The sequence below is a fragment of the Ammospiza nelsoni genome, chromosome 27 (assembly GCF_027579445.1).
Source record: "Ammospiza nelsoni isolate bAmmNel1 chromosome 27, bAmmNel1.pri, whole genome shotgun sequence".
NCBI lineage: Eukaryota > Metazoa > Chordata > Aves > Passeriformes > Passerellidae > Ammospiza > Ammospiza nelsoni.
The window spans coordinates 4690428-4707949 of record NC_080659.1 but is presented as its reverse complement, the minus strand read 5'-3'; the positions used below and the strand labels follow the sequence as shown (position 1 = coordinate 4707949).

The 17522-nt window shown below is 49.1% G+C and overlaps 1 protein-coding gene across 2 annotated transcripts in view; it reads right to left on the bottom strand.

Annotated features, from left to right (window-relative positions):
• The window catches only part of GNG7 (G protein subunit gamma 7), a 48563-nt gene that overhangs the window by 6719 nt on the left and 24322 nt on the right, over positions 1 to 17522 (bottom strand). For both annotated transcript variants that reach the window (XM_059489591.1, XM_059489592.1), the window contains exon 3: positions 15188 to 15255. The gene's annotated coding sequence lies outside the window, so the exon portion shown is untranslated. The remainder of the gene's footprint in view (positions 1 to 15187; positions 15256 to 17522) is intronic.

Below are 17522 nucleotides of genomic sequence, written 5' to 3'. Positions count from 1 at the left end.
GTGTGTGCCCGGCAGGCTGAGCAAGTCCCGATTTGGGGCTGTTTTTCTTGGGAAAAAGCAGCGCAAACCCGCGCAGCTCCTGAGTCAGCGGCGCGCAGCAGCGGCGGGTGACAGCGCGGTGACAGCGCGGTGACAGCGCGGTGACAGAGCGGTGACAGCAGCGCTGGCTCTGCCGAGCCGTGACTCAGCAGCGGCTCCGTGCTGCAGGAGACGCCTCCTCCTCCTCTCCCATCACGGAGCTGGGCTGGCTCCGAGCAGCCTCTGCCCTTTCGTCCATTTATTTATTTATTGGTTTATTCACGGATTTATTATTACACGGAGGAGGCGCGGATCCCCCAAAACCCATCCCCAAACCCATCCCCAAACCCATCGCTGCCTTTCCCCGGGCTCAGCCCAGCCTTTCCCAACCGAAACGCGGCGCGGGGATCGCGGTCACGAGGGTGAAACCGTTCGGGAAGCCGGGCCTGTCCCGGCCTGACGGGCACCGGGGCTGGCACGGCTCCCGGGCGGCTCCGGCCCACGGTGCCACCTGCCCGGGCTGACGGCAGCGCGGAAAAATGCGCTGATCCCGACAGCGCCGGGAATTCCTGCATTCCTCTCATAGCTGCGAGTGCCACTCCTCCGACAGCCACGGCCTGAGTGGCACTCACCCTTCCAGGACCCCCTAAACCCCACAGGACGGCTTTTACCCTTCCAGGACCCCAGAAACCTCTCAGGACCGCGTTTACCCTTACAGGACCCCATAAAACTCTCAGGGATGCATTCACTCTTCCAGGACCCCATAAACCCCTCAGGGCCCTCTCAATCGTCCAGGACCCTATAAACCCCCTCAGGGCATCATTTACCCTTCCAGGACCCCAGAAACCTCTCAGGACCGCGTTTACCCTTCAGGACCCCATAAAACTCTCAGGGCCCTCTCTACCCTTCCAGGACCCAATAAACCCCTTAGGACCGCGTTTACATTTCCAGGACCCCATAAACACCTCAGGGCCCTCTCTATCGTCCAGGACCCTATAAACCCCCTCAGGGCATCATTTACCCTTCCAGGACCCCATAAACACCTCAGGGCCCTCTCTATCGTCCAGGACCCTATAAACCCCTCAGGGTCTCATTTACCCTTCCAGGACCCTATGTAGCTCTCAGGGCCGCATTTACCCTTCCAGGACCCTATAAACCCCTCAGGGTGCATTCACTCTTCCAGGACCCCATAAACCTCTCAGGACCACATTTACCCATCCAGGACCCCATTTACCTCTCAGGACCCTCTCTACCCTTCCAGGACCCCATAAACCCCTCAGGGCTGCACTCACCCTTCCAGGATCCTATTTACCTCTCAGGACCACATTTACCCTTCCAGGACCCCATTTACCTCTCAGGACTGCATTTACACTTCCAGGACCCTATAAACCCCTCAGGACCCCATTTACCTCTCAGGACCTTCTCTACCCTTCCAGAACCTCATTTACCTCTCAGGACTGCATTTACACTTCCAAACCCACCAGGATTGGGAATTCGGGGATGGAGCAGCCCCAGGGTCTTCAAACCCACCTTGTTTTGGGATTTAGGGATGCAGCAGCTCCGTGGTTTGGGAATTCAGCAGCCTGAGGGCCCCCAAACCCACCAGGACTGGGATTTGGGGATGGAGCAGCCTTAGGGTCTCCAAACCCATCTTATTTTGGGATTTAGGAATGGAGAAGCCTGAGGGTCTCCAAACTCTCCATGTTTTGGGATTTAGGGAGGTCTCCAAACCCTCTGTGGTTTGGGATTTAAGGATGGAGCAGTCTGAGGGTCTCCAAACCCTCTGTGTTTTGGGATTCAGAGATGCAGCAGCTCCGTGTTTTGGCATTTCAGGATGAAGAGATCTGAGAGTCTCCAAACCCTCCATTTTTTGGGATTTAGGGATTGGGCAGCCTGAGGGTTTTGGGATTTCAGGATAGAGCAGCTCGAGGGTCTCCAAACCCACCCGGATTGGGAATGCAGGGACGGAGCAGCCCAAGGGTTTTGGGATCCGAGGACGCAGCAGCTCCACCCTTGGGGACGCAGCAGCTCCATGTTTTGGGATTTAGGGACGGAGCAGCCCCAGGGTTTTGGGATCCCGGCATGCAGCAGTTCCATGTTTTGGGATTTAGGGATGGAGCAGCCCCAGGGTTTTGGGATCTGGGGATGCAGCAGCTCCATGTTTTGGGATTTAAGGATGGAGCCGCCTCAGAGTCTCCAAACCCACCCGGATTGGGAATGCAGGGATGGAGCAGCCCAAGGGTTTTGGGGATCTGGGGATGCAGCAGCTCCATGTTTTGGGATTTAAGGATGGAGCCGCCTTAGAGTCTCCAAACCCTCCATGTTTTGGGATTTAGGGACGGAGCAGCCCCAGGGTTTTGGGATCCGGGGACGCAGCAGCTCCACGTTTTGGGATTTAAGGATGGAGCCGCCTTAGAGTCTCCAAACCCTCCACGTTTTGGGATTTAGGGACGGAGCAGCCCCAGGATTTTGGGATCCGGGGACGCAGCAGCTCCATGTTTTGGGATTTAGGGATGGAGCAGCCCCAGGGTTTTGGGATCCGGGGACGCAGCCAGCAGCTCCATGTTTTGGGATTTAGGGACGGAGCAGCCCCAGGGTTTTGGGATCCGGGCACGCAGCAGCTCCATGTTTTGGGATTTAAGGATGGAGCCGCCTTAGAGTCTCCAAACCCTTCATGTTTTGGGATTTAGGGATGGAGCAGCCCCAGGGTTTTGGGATCCGGGGACGCAGCAGCTCCCCCTGGCTGGAGCCGGCCCAGGAGCCGCCGCCACCTCCTTGGAGCCAGGAAAAGCGGGGGGAGCCGGGCGGGGGAGCCGGGCCGGCGATCCCAGAGCCCGTCGCTGCTTTTCGGGATGACCTCATGGCTTTGGGGAACAGAGCGCGGCTGTTGGGGCCGCGGCGCTCGCTCCTTGTCTGGGCAAGAACAAAGCCGGCTCCATTTTCCCTTCACACTTCCTGCAGCAGCCTCAATGAGCCATTGAATTTTTCCCTGACTGCAGCAAATTTTTATTCCCTTTTTTTCCCCCCTCCCTTCACGTCCTTTCAGACCTCAAGATTTCTGTGGCGTGGGACCAGGAGCCATCGCAGGGTGGGAAAACTCCCCTGAAAACTTCCTAAAAACTCCCTAAAAACTCCTTAAAAACTCCTGGGCTCTCTCAGGAATGGATTTTCAGCCACACCATGTCCCAGCATGCATGGAACCTTTGGAACTGCTGCATCCCACTTCAATCCATTCAAACCTTAAAATCCAGGGAAACCTGAAGCACCCAGGAATTCACCTTTTTTTCCTTCTCTCCCATTCCAGGGAGCTCAGGCCTGGCTGGAATCTCCTTCTCCCCAATTTCCCAGGAGCAGCCCCATAATTAACAGCCCTTTGCTAATGGAACCTCAGAAGCCCAAGGGAGAATCTTTTCCCTAAGGCAGGAATTCACCTGGAATGGGAGAACTCAGCCCTGCTGGGGAGCAAAACCCCAAAACCTGAACCCCAAAACTTTGGGATGAACACCCAGCTCCAGCTCCGGGCTGGAATGGGGACATGGAGCCACTCTGGGATCCCCATTCCCTACAAAAGGGTCATGCTGGCATCAGGGATTTGGGCTCATTCCTGTTCTGGAATGGACACAGAGCTGCTCCACGATCCCCATTCCCTACAAAAGGAAATGTAGGGAATGGGGATCCTGCTGGCTGTGGGACTCATTCCTGTGCTGGAATGGGGGGACAGAGCCACTCTGGAATTCCTACAAAAGGGCCCTGCTGGCACTGGGGATTTGGGCTCATTCCTGTGCTGGAATAGGGACATGGAACCACTCTGGGATCCCCATTCCCTACAAAAGGACCCTACTGACACTGGGGCTCATTCCCATTCTCAAACAGGGACACAGAGCTGCTCCACGATCCCCATTCCCTACAAAAGGGCCCTGCTGGCACTGGGGATTTGGGCTCATTCCTGTTTCGGAATAGACACAGAGACACTCTGGGATCTTCATTCCCTACAAAAGGGCCCTGTTGGCATCAGGGATTTGGGCTCATTCCCATTCTGGAATGGGGACACAGAGCTGCTCCAGGATCCCCAATCCCCTGCTGGATTGGGGCTTATTCCCATTCTGGAATGGGGACATGAAACCACTCTGGGATCCCCATTCCCTATAATAGGCCCTGCTGCCACTGGGGCTCGTTCCCATTCTGAAATGGGGACACAGAGCTGCTCCAGGGCCCTGCTGGCATTGGGGTTCATTCCTATTCTCAAACAGGGACACAGAGCTGCTCCAGGATCCCCATTCCCTACAAACAGGCCCTGCTGGCACTGGGGATTTGGGCTCATTCCCATTTTGGAATGGGAACACAGAGCTGCTCCAGGATCCCATTTCCTACAAAAGGGCCCTGCTGGCATCAGGGATTTGGGCTCGTTCCCATTCTGGAATGGGGACACAGAGCTGCTCCAGGGCCCTGCTGGCATTGGGGTTCATTCCTATTCTCAAACAGGGACACAGAGCTGCTCCAGGATCCCCATTCCCTACAAACAGGCCCTGCTGGCATCGAGGATTTGGGCTCATTCCCATTCTGGAATGGGGACACAGAGCTGCTCCAGGATCCCATTTCCTACAAAAGGGCCCTGCTGGCATCAGGGATTTGGGCTCATTCCCATTCTGGAACGGGGACACAGAGCTGCTCCAGGGCCCTGCTGGCATTGGGGTTCATTCCTATTCTCAAACAGGGACACAGAGCTGCTCCAGGATCCCCATTCCCTACAAAAGGGCCCTGCTGGCATCGAGGATTTGGGCTCATTCCCATTCTGGAACGGGGACACAGAGCTGCTCCAGGGCCCTGCTGGCATTGGGGTTCATTCCTAGTCTCAAACAGGGACACAGAGCTGCTCCAGGATCCCCATTCCCTACAAAAGGGCCCTGCTGGCATCGAGGATTTGGGCTCATTCCCATTCTGGAATGGGGACACAGAGCTGCTCCAGGATCCCCATTCCCTACAAAAGGGCCCTGCTGGCACTGGGGATTTGGGCTCATTCCCATTCTGGAACGGGGACACAGAGCTGCTCCAGGGCCCTGCTGGCATCAGGGCCCAGCTCATTCCCGGCCCTTTCCCGCTCCCTGGCCACGTGAGTGCCCTTTGGGGCACGGCCATCACATGAGTGCCACCCCCTGCTCTTTCCTCCTCCACCCATCCCCGCAGTCCTGTGACTTTCCCTCCCCAGCTTTGTTTTCATTCCTGCCAGAGCTCCAGAGGGTGACAGCGATGACAAAGCCACCCTAAATCATCCCCAAACCCCACGAGGGGTTCAGAGCCCGATGACTCCTCTGTGCTTGCTGGAGCCCAGCAGCTTTTTGCGTTTTCCCGCAAAACCGCGGCTTTTTGGGAAAAGGCCGATGACTGCAGCGTCATGTGAGGGTCTGCCCTCCCTGCTGGGGCTGGGAGGAAGCTGAAGGTTCTTTTCTCTCAGTCACGCTGGCCTGGCACAGCTCCAGGGCTGAGCTCAGGGCTGGGGTTGCTGCCAGTGGCCGGCCCAGGCTAAAAAAGGGAATTTTCCCCACTGTGTCAAAGGGCTGAGGCACGTGAGGGAGCTGCCCCGGGGTCACGGGCAGCTTTGGGATGGATGGGGTTTAAATTTAGAAAATTATCTGCTGCAGGTTGGGGAAAAACAGGGAGAGGGGAAGAGGGAAAATTCTGCAGCTTTGGAGAGAGCTGATTGCAGCCCTGCAGGAGCTGGCAGGGAGGTGGAGGGGTTATTTACAGAGAGCCAGGATGCAGGGAATGGATTCCAGAGTGGAAAAGGGGGATTTGGGCGGGATCTGGGAGGGAATTCCTGCCTGTGAGGGGCTGGGATGGGAGAAGCTGCAGCCTTTGCTGGGGTTTGATGGTGAAACAAGGAAATGATCAAGCCAAGAAAAGGATCAGGAGGGAATGGCTTCCAAACTGGAAAAAGGGAGATTTGGGTGGGATTTGGGAAGGAATTCCTGCCTTTGAGGGGCTGGAATGGGATTCCTGGAGAAGCTGCAGCTTTTGCTGAGTTTGATGGTGAAACAAGTGCAGAGCAGTGATCAGGAGGGAATGGCCTGATCAGGAAATAATCAAGCCAAGAAAATGATCAGGGAATGGCTTCCAAACTGGAAAAGGGGAGATTTGGGAAGGAATTCCTGCCGGTGAGGGGCTGGGATGGGATTCCTGGAGAAGCTGAAGCCTTTGCTGGGGTTTGATGGTGAAACAAGGAAACGATCAAGCCAAGAAAAGGATCAGGAGGGAATGGCTTCCAAACTGGACAAGGGGAGATTTGGGAAGGAATTCCTGCCTTTGAGGGGCTGGGATGGATTCCTGGAGAAGCTGCAGCTTTTGCTGGGTTTGATGGTGAAACAAATGCAGAGGAGTGATCAGGAATGATCAGGAAATGATCAAGCCAAGAAAATTATCAGGAGGGAATGGCTTCCAAACTGAAAAAGAGGAAATTTGGGTGGGATTTGGGAGGCAATTCCTGCCTCTGAGGGTGGGGAAGGGTTGAGATGGGATTCCTGGAGAAGCTGCAGCCTTTGCTGGGGTTTGCTGGTGAAACAAGTGCAGAAGAGTCATCAGGCTCTGAACTCAGCTTTGGCTGAGGCCTCGTGGTGTTTGGGGATGATTTAGGGTGGCTTTGTCACCCTGTCACCCTCTGGAGCTCCAGCAGGAACAAAAACAAAGCTGGGGAGGGAAAGTCACAGGACTGTGGGGATGGGTGGAGGAGGAAAAGCAGCAGCTGGGCCTGGATCCCTGGAAATTCCAGGGATGGAGCAACCTGGGACAGTGGAAAGTGTCCCCTGTTCGTTGGCTTGGAGGTCCCAGCTGCAAATCCCAATTTGCATCTCTAATTGGATAAAAGAAATGGATAAACAACATTTCTGTGCTGCTGGGAGAAGCTGTGCCCACACTTTGGCACTGCCTTGGAGTGGCCAGACTGGGATAAACTGGGATAAACTGGGATAAGGATGAAGGAGAGGCTCACCTGAGCTGGCCCTGTGCAATCCCTGCCTAATTAGCACCTTCATTTAGCAGGTGAAATTAGGAGGAGCTCAGTGCCAGGACACTGAGGTGACACAGCTGATCCCGTTCCCCTCCTCCTCACCCATTCCAGCTACTTTTAATCCATTTATTTTTGCTTGTGAACTGTTAATTTCCATGTATTTTTATCTCAAATTTCACTATTTTAAAGCCAACACCCACCCACCCAAACTGCTGCAAAACCATCTGCATTTAAGAGCTGAATTTAAAACTCAGGGTCAAAAATCCAACTCCCCCAACCACCTAAATTCAGGTTTTATTTGCCCAAAATTCACTTTTGAGTGCTTTTTACAGCACCGAAGGAACTCAACTTAACCTCCAGTCCCTCAGTTGAGATTAATTTGTGCTGCTCCTACCTGGAGTCTCCCAGGGGTAAAAATAGAGGGAGGAGAGGGAGAATTTAGCATGGTGTGAAAAAAAACTGGGAATTTGGAATTCCAGTTTGGGAATTCAGCTGCTACTAAGGGCTAAAAAAAGGAGGCAGCAGGAGGAGTGAAGTCCTTGGCACAGAGTGGCTCCTCCTCCTCCTCCTCTTCCCAATCCTTCCCTGGCACATGAGTCACGTTCCCTGAGGAACCCACTCAGCCCAGTTTTCCTCTCTGGGTGTGAAAAGAGCAGGGAAAATATCCTGGAATTGCCAGCAAGGTGGGGCTGAGCCCGTGGCAGGTGCTGGGGGATGCCACAGCACCCCCAGCCCCAAACCTGGGCACAAACAGGGCTGAGTCAGCTGGGACACAATCCCAAATCCCCAAATTCCCAAATCCTCAAATTCTCAAATCACCAAATCCCCAAATGCCCAAATCACCATATCACCAAATCCCCAAATCCCCAAATTCCCAAATCCTCAAATTCCCAAATCACCAAATCCCCAAATCACCAAATCCCCAAATCACCAAATTCCCAAATCCCCAAATTCCGAAATCCTCAAATCCCCAAATTCCCAAATCCCCAAATGTCCAAATCACCATATCACCAAATCACCATATCACCAAATCCCCAAATCACCAAATTCTCAAATTCCCAAATCACCAAATCCCCAAATTCCCAAATCCCCAAATTCCCAAATCCTCAAATCCCCAAATCCCCAAATTCTCAAATTCCCAAATCCTCAAATCCCCAAATCACCAAATTCCCAAATCCCCAAATCACCAAATCCCCAAATCCCCAAATTCCCCAAATTCCCAAACTCCCAAATCACCAAATCCCCAAATGCCCAAATCACCATATCACCAAATCCCCAAATCCCCAAATTCCCAAATCACCAAATCCCCAAATTTCCAAATCCCCAAATCCCCAATTCCCAAATCCCCAAATCCCCAAATTCCCAAATCCCCAAATCACCAAATCCCCAAATCACCAAATTCCCAAATCCCCAAATTCCCAAATTCCACTGTGGGAGGCTGCAGGGTGGGAATGTGCAGGATGAAATAAGGACAGAATTTGGGCATGCAAAGAGCCTTAAATGCAGATTTTTGGTTAAAAATGAGGATTTTTGGATGAGTGCAGGCACGTGGCACAGCTCTGGTGCCATGTGAGGAAACTCTGCTGGCTGGGATTGCCAAAAACAGGAGAGAGGGAGAGGGATCAGAGCTCCAGGAGTGCTGGTGTGTGATAACTGCAGAGTCCTGATGGCTGATATTGGATAATATTGATAATTGATAATTGGATAATATTGATAACTGGATAACAATGATACTTGGTAATTGTATAATCCTGATATTTGATAACTGGATACTATTGATATTGAATAACTTGGTAATGTTTATATTTGATAATTGGATAATGCTGATGTTTTATATTGGATAATGGGATAATGATGGTACTTGATTATTGCACAATCCTGATATTTGATAATTGGATAATATTGATATTGGATCATTGGTAATGTTTATATTTGAGAATTGGATAATGCTGATGTTTGATATTGGATAATCCTGATATTTAATAATTGGATAATATTGATATTGGATAATTGATAATGATCATATTTGATAATTGGATAATGCTGATATTTTATATTGGGTAATTGGATAATGATATTTGATATCTGATATTTGAGAATTGGATATTGATATTTGATAATTGGATAATATTGATATTTGATAATTTGGTAATGTTTATTTTTGATAATTAGATAATGCTGATGCTTGATAACTGGATAATATTGATATTTGATAATACTGATATTCGATAATTTGATAATATTGATATTTGATAATACTGATATTCAATAATTTGATAATATTGACATTTGATAATTTGGTAACCTTTATATTTGAGAACTGGATAATGCTGATGTTTGATATTGGATAATATTGATATTTGATAATTGGTAATGTTTATATTTGATAATTGGATAATGCTCGTATTTGATAATTGGATAATATCGATATTTGATAGTTTGGTAATGTTTCCCTTTGATAACTGGATAATGTTGAGATTTGAGAACTGGATAATCCTGATATTTGATAATTGGACAATATTGATATTTGATGATTTTGATATTTCATAATTGTGTAATAGTAATATTTGATAAATGGATAATGTTTATATTTGATCACTTGATAATATTGATATTTGATAATTGCATAATATTGATATTTGATTATTTGATAATGCTGACATTTGATAATTATACAACTCTGCTATTTTATTACTGGATAATGCTGATATTTGATAACTGGATAATGCAGATATTTGATAATTTGTCCACCGGTCCTGACTCCTGGGACAGGACAGGAGGCTCCTGGCCTGGCACCCTGCTCACCTGTCCCTCCCTGTCACCTCCTGCAGCAGCTCCAGCCCAAAGCTCCCCCACATTCCCAACCCCAGGTGGCTCCTTGGACACTCCCAGGGAGCCACAGCTGCTCTGGGAATCTCCAAAATCCTGAATTTGGGGCTGGGAACTGCGGCTGGAGCCGTTCCCAGCCTGTGATGCCTTTCCCAGATGTGCACCCAGATAAAAACTGAGCTTTCCCAGGGGCTGGGATGCCCCTCTGTGGGAAAACTGAGCTCAAATTCCCCCAAAACCTGGGAAAACAAAGAGGTGTCAACTCTCTGAGGGAGGAAAATCAACATTCAGGAGGGAAGGAGCAAAGGATCAGCAAGTCCAGCTTGTTCCCTGTGTTTGCAGACTGAGGGTAAAACCTGAGGGTTTCAAAAATATTTAAACCGATTAAAAATCAGTTTTCAAGTTTCAAGTTTCAGTTTTAAGTTTAAAAAAAAAAAAAAAAAAGTTTAAAAATCAGTTTTGTGCTGGTGAGCTCAAGTGCAGGAGCTCAGGAGGAATGAAAAGGTTTCTTACAAACCACAAAACCCTTCCCAGTTTGTTGGGTTTTCCCTGAAAACTTGGTGTTTTCACCCAAATCTTTCATCAGTGATTTCACTTCCAAGAGCTGCAATTTCCTCAGCTTTTCCCAGCTTTTCTGTGGGTTCAGCACCTCTTCCAGGCAGCGTTTCCTATTTCCCCCAAAAAGGTTCAGCTGAGCCATCCCCAAACGAGCATTTTGTGCTTTGACAGCTCTGAACTTCTCAGAATTCTGACAAATCACCCTGAGCTCAGAGAGCACGTGAGCCTTGCTGGGAAACAATCCCCAAACCAACCCCAAACCCAGGGATTTGGGTTTTTTTTTTTTAAAGGATGGGGGATGTTTTGCGGGGAGGATTTTATGGATTTGTGTGGATTTATGAGGATTTGCTCCTCGGTTTGGGGTGCAGACAAGGCAAACCTTCCTACAGCTGGAATGGGATGTCTGGGGGTGTTTATTGGGATGATCCTGGTGTTTATTGGGATGGTCCTGGTGTTTATTGGGATGGTCCTGGTGTTTATTTCTCAGCATTCCCAGGGAAAGGTTGGGTGACTCAGGCTGGAAAAGGCAGCATTGAGCAAACCCCGGTGATCCCTTCGTCCTGCCCACATCTCCCCAAAACAAACCCCAGGGGTTTCCTCAGCTGGTGGAGCAGCAGAAAAGGGAAATTTTGGGGTTGGAAAAGCCGTGTGGGGGCAGTGGGGTGAAGGTTTCTGGGTGTGCAGGTGCAGTGTGGGAGGGCAGGAAGGACAAACCCCAGAGTGAGTCAGCAGCGCTCCGGCTGCTTCCTTATCTCCCATCTCTGAGCAGAAAGGGCAAAGCAGCAAAACTGAGCTGAGCTGAGCTGGAAAAGGGCTCCAGAACTGCTGGGAGCTGCAGGCAGGGCTTGTATTTAGGATTTTCCTGCTGCCAGAGAGGAAAATCTGGCAGAGATGAGGGGAAATTGGGATGCGGCTGCGATCAAAGGCGGCGCCGTGAGCGTGGATGGAAATGGGGGATGCAGGTGACCCCAAAAAGAGAATTCCCAGCAGGAAAACACAGATCACAGTGGGAAGGAGGGTCCCACCCAGGAAAAGACAGAATCACAGTTCCCATGGTGGGAAATGAGGGTGCCACCCTGCTCAGAGTCTCCCTTCTGGCTCTGTTTGGGGGAATTCCTCCTCTTCTTCATATTCCCCCCAAAAATGGGGAAAACACCTCTCCCTTTTCTCATTCCACCCTAAAAATGAGACAAACCCCTCTGCTTCTCTTCATTCCCCCCTAAAACGGGGGAAACATCTCTCCTTCTCCTCATTCCCCCCCAAAAATGAGGGAAGCACTTCCTATCCTTCATATTCCCCTCAAAAAATGAGACAAGCACCTCTCCCTTTCCTCATTTCCTCCCAAAAATGAGACAAGCACCTCTCCTTCTACTCATTCCCCCCAAAAATGGGGCAAACCCCTCTCCCTCTCCTCATTTCCCCCTAAAACCAGGGTGAACATCCCAACTTTTCCCTTCCCTTTAATCCTTAAAGGATTAACTGTGCCCCTAAACAAACAAAAAACACTCAGGAAAACAGGAGGGATGATGCAATTTAAATAAGAAAAACAACACAACAGATTATTTTTGCCTTTTTTTTAAGGCAAGGAATAGAAGAGCAAAGCTGGTACTGACAGGCTGAGAGGCCACCACAAAGAAACCAGAACAAACTCCTCACCCTGAGCCAGCACCACCCCATGCAGGGATTTCTGAGCCAGCCTTCCAAGTGAATTCCCAGAAAATCACGTGGATTCAGGAGCAGAAAGGTTTCCAATGTTTTCCTGGCAGGGCTGAGAGCAAATTCCCAACTCCTGGAGCAGCTCAGGAGCTCAGCCCTGATCTTTTTGTGTGCTCTGAAGGGGCTGCAGCAGCTCCAAGGAGAGATTTGGGGGACAGGTTTTACAGAAGGATTTTAGGGATGGATTTTAGGGACTGGAAGATCACGTGGATTCAGGAGCAGGAGGGTTTCCAATGTTTTCCTGGCAGGGCTGAGGGCCAATTCCCAACTCCTGGAGCAGCTCAGTCTGAGCTCTTTGTGAGCTCCAAGGAGAGATTTGGAGGATAGATTTTACAGAAGGATTTTAGGGATGGATTTTAAGGATGGGTTTTAGGGATGGATTTTAGGGACTGGAAGATCACGTGGATTCAGGAGCAGAAAGGTTTCCAATGTTTTCCTGGCAGGGCTGAGAGCAAATTCCCAACTCCTGGAGCAGCTCAGGAGCTCAGCCCTGATCTTTTTGTGTGCTCTGAAGGGGCTGCAGCAGCTCCAAGGAGAGATTTGGGGGACAGGTTTTAGGGATGGATTTTAGGGACAGATTTTAGGGACTGGAAGATCACGTGGATTCAGGAGCAGAAAGGTTTCCAATGTTTTCCTGGCAGGGCCAAGAGCCAATTCCCAGCTCCTGGAGCAGCTCAGTTTGAGCTCTTTGTGAGCTCCAGGTTGGGGCAGGAGAGATTTTGGGGAGATATTTTACAGAGAGATTTTAGGGACGGATTTTAGGGACTGGAAGATCATGTGGATTCGGGAGCAGGAGGGTTTCCAATGTTCTCCTGGCAGGGCTGAGGGCCAATTCCCAGCTCCTGGAGCAGCTCAATCTGAGCTCTTTGTGAGCTCCAAGGAGAGATTTAGGGGACAGATTTTACAGAAGGATTTTAGGGATGGATTTTAAGGATGGATTTTAGGGACTGGAAGATCACGTGGACTCAGGAGCAGGAGGGTTTCCAGTGTTTTCCTGGCAGGGCTGAGGGCCAATTCCCAGCTCAGTCTGAGCTCTTTGTGAGCTCCAAGGAGAGATTTAGGGGACAGATTTTACAGAAGGATTTTAGGGATGGATTTTAAGGATGGATTTTAGGGATGGATTTTAAGGATGGATTTTAGGGATGGATTTTAGGGATGGATTTTAGGGACTGGAAGATCACGTGGATTCAGGAGCAGGAGGGTTTCCAATGTTTTCCTGGCAGGGCCAAGAGCCAATTCCCAACTCCTGGAGCAGCTCAGTCTGAGCTCTTTGTGAGCTCCAAGGAGAGATTTGCAGGATAGATTTTACAGAAGGATTTTAGGGACAGAAGCAGCATGGAAGGAAAATTCCTGGGAATTTCAGGATGGTGGAAGAGCCAGAGCAGCACAAACAACTCTGCAGCCACAGGGCTTGAAAGGCTCTTTGAATTTCTGTGTGTAAAAAGGACCGAGTGCAAATGGCACAGAGTGCTGCAAAGGCTCTGGATCATCCCTGATGATCCATCCCCACCTCCTCCAGCCCCAGCAATGAGTCAGGCAGGCCCTGAGCAGGGCAACACCTCCGCGCAAGGCTGGGTCACTGCACCTTCCCCACTCACAGCTGATTGCAAAAAACGCCATGAATTCTGTGCAAAAAATAAATATAAAACACATTTAACAGCACCCAGCAGCAAGAGGCACAACAAGAGCCTAAAAGTTTTTTTATCTGCCCAATTTTCTCTCCTCCCTGCACATCTGGGCAGTTTTTGAGGCCAAAATTCAGGCTGTGCTGATCAGAAGAAGAAAAGAATTATAAAAAAAAAAATCCCACCTCCAGCTGGAAGGCACCCAAAAGCCTGGCTGCAGTTTGGGTCTGAAACAACACCTTATTTAGACAATCTGAGGAATGTTTGGGAGGCTGCTCAGGCTGGGGATTTGCATAATGGGTGTCTGTCCGTGCTTACCTAAGAGCACAGGAATCCTGTCTGTCAGTCGGTCTAGACTGTGGGGTTGGATCCAGGGAATCTCCCAGCCAGGAATAACACAGGCAGCAGGGCAGGCTGCTGCCACCTGCCGATGGCACCCAGAGCTTTGGCAGCAAATTTGATTTTTGGGGTGATTTTCTGGGCGTTGGGGTTGTGGTGAAGACCTCGGCTCAGGGTGAAAATCCATCCTCATCATCATCATCCTCATCCAAAAAACCCCACTGCTCCTGGTGGCCCTGCAGAGCCTCACCCCGCTCTGCTGGTGGTTCCATTTTTAATTAAAGCATTGGGAGCGTTTTGATGAAGGAATTTCCATAGAAATAATGAGATTAAAGCTTAATTGATAAATAATAAAAGCAAAGCCCCACAAGCGCGGCCCACGCGCGCCCTCTGCGGGCCGCACTGAGGAACTGCAGGCAAGGAAATCCTGGGAGATTTTTTCCCCTAAAGAATGGGATTTTAAGGGATTTTTCACAAAAAAATGCACAAAATCAGCCCGTTTCCATCTCCCAAAGCCGGGGAAACGCAGAGCTCTGGATCCACCTGGATCTCAGCTCTTCGAATGAGCCAGGAGCAGCAACCACTCATCATCATCATCATCCTCATCACCTCAATGTCCTCTTGTCCCAAAGTTTCATCTCCTGTGGGGAGATCAAACGTCTCTCAAATCCAGAGAGGGCTCAGCCTCCTGCCCTTTGAATTCCCAAAGTTATTCCAATAAAAACCCTGAGGATGATCCAGCCCTGGGACAACACGGCCACAATTCCCAGCTCTGGGTTTGTCACCTCCAAACAGCCCCAAAGCAGCCCCAAACAACCCCAAAAACCCCCCAAAAAAACCCAAATAACCCCAAACAACCCCTTCACAGAGCTTCCCATGGAACAGCAGCTCCCACACAGCTCCAGGTCCCCTCTGGAATGCAGAGATTTCTCTCCCTAATTAATGAGGTAATTGTAGCACATAATGAGGCCCCATAACCAGCAGCACCCACAGAACCCAAATCCACATCCTAACCCATTCCAAACCCCTCATCCAGAAAGTTTTCTGGATAAAATGAACCAATTAATGGGAAATTAATCAATAATGAGACAAATCTGCTCACCTTCCTACTGCAGAGCAGCCTCGTTCTCTGTGTGGATTCCTTGATTTTTCTGGATTCCTGGATTGCTTCTGCCAAGAAAAATGGGAATTCAGATCCATCAGCCTGAGCAGATGGAGCTGTGTTATTAATAAAGTTATAATTTGGGATATTTACCCCATCATGGCATTAATTATAATTGGTGAGGAACATCCCTGGTTTGATCAATATCCAATTATTCACTGGAAAATCTTCATTGATCAATAATCAGAATAATGACAGAGAAGTTGTGGAATTTTCCTTTGTTTTTATAAATCACAGCTTGAGTGAGGGCTCAGGGAAATATTTGGGTCTAAATTGTATTTTTTTGGGGAAAAGCAGAGAGGGAAAGGGGTTTGTATAATTTTGGGGGAATGAGGAGAGGGAGAGGTGTTTGCCTCATTTTTGGGGGGAAATGAAGGAAAAGAGTTTGCATCATTTTTGAGGGGAATGAGGAATTGGAAAAGTGTTTGCTTGCCTCATTTTTTCGAGGAAATATTAAAAATAGGAAGTGCTTCCCCATTTTAGGGGGCAATGGGGAGAGGGAGAAATGTTTGCACCATTTTTGGGGGCGAATGTGAAAAAGAAGAGGAATTTCCCCCATTTTTGGGGGGAATATGAAGAAGAGGAGCAGTCTGCCCCATTTTTGAGAGGGAATGATGGGAGGGAGAAGTGTTTCCCCCATTTTTAGGGGGAATATGAAGAAGAGAAGGAGTTTTTGTCCCATTTCAGAGAAGAATAATAAGAGGAGAAGTTTGCTTTTTTTTTTTTTGTGGGGAATATGAAGAAGGGGAGGAGTTTGCCCCATTTCAGAGGAAAATATGAAGTAATTAGCATCATTTTTTTGGGGAGAATATGAAAAACAGGAGGAATTTTCCCCATTTTAGAAGAGAATATGAAGAAGAGGAGTTTGCATCATTTTGGGGGAGAATATGAAGAAGAGAAGGAGTTTGCCCCATTTCAGAAAAGAATATGAAGAAGAGAACTTTGCATAATTTTTCTGGGGGGAATATGAAGAAGAGGAGGAGTTTTTGCCCCATTTCAGAGGAGAAGATGAGGAAGAAAAATCTGCATCATTTTTAAGGGGGGATATGAAGAAAGAAGAAGCATTTACATCACTCCAGGGACGGTTACAGAGCATTTCACCACAGAAAAAAAAAGAGGTTTCAGCACAGAAAAAAAGTTCCTGAGCATTTCAGCACTGAAAAAAAAAGTTTTCTGCCGTGGCTGAGCACATCCTGGAAGGTTGAATTTCCAAGAAAAGCTCAGTCCCAGGCTGCAGGAACGAGCTGCCCTTGGGAGAGCTCCCAAAAGCCTCCCCAAGAACCCCTCGTGCCTCACGTCCCCTCTTCCCAGCACAACATTGCTCAACCCAGCTGGAGTCAGGGCAGGATGAATTCCAAGAATCCATCAGAGCTGAAATCCAGCCCTGCTTGTTTTCCTCGCTCACTGCTTGAAAACAAACAGGTTTTTTTTTTTTTTTTTTTTAGTTTTGTTTTGGTTTGGTTTTTTTCTGAAGGAGTCCAACTCACGTCAGTGATTCTGGGCTGGGGTTCCTTTCACCTCCTCATTCTCTGCAGTGGGTTCAGGGGTGAGGAACAGCCAAAAAAAAAGCAAGTTTAAACTTGTTTTGGTTTTGGTTTTTAACAGAGATTTTTGACAGATTTCACATTGCAGGGCCAGCTCTGTGTGGAAATAAGAAGGTGAGGGCAGAGAAAAAAAAAAGGTGAATTTGGGGCAAGGTCAGGAGAGCAAAAAGGAGTTGGGGACAAAGGCAAAAACACCTCAAAGAGCTCCAGGTTTGGAATTGGCTTTGGAATGGGCAATCCCTGAAGCTCAGGGAATTCTGGAATGGTTTGGGCTGGAAAGAGCTCAAATCCCACCCAGTTCCACCCTTCCCACTGCTCCAAACCTCTGGAATTGGGCACTTCCAGCCATTCCCATTGCTCCAGGGAGATTTTCCACAGCACCACCCATGAATCCTTGGATGTCAATTGTGGATTTGGGCTTTTAGCTGGATTTGGGGTGGGGGGAATTGCAGAATTGGGGTTTTAGCTGGATTTGGGATGAGAGGATGGAAAAAAAGCACCTGGATCATCAGGATCACTCCTCCTCCTTCCTGCTGATTCCCTCCAGAATCCTGCAATTCACCCCAAAAGGTCTGAAACTCCAGGGAATTCATCCCCACAGTGCAGCTGATGAACAAACAGGGCCATGAGCTGACAAAATGCAGCAGCACCTGGGAGGTTCCACCAGGAATTTTGGGATAAGATCCAACTTTCAGCTGCCATCCTGACTGCAGAGGGATTTTCCAAAGCAA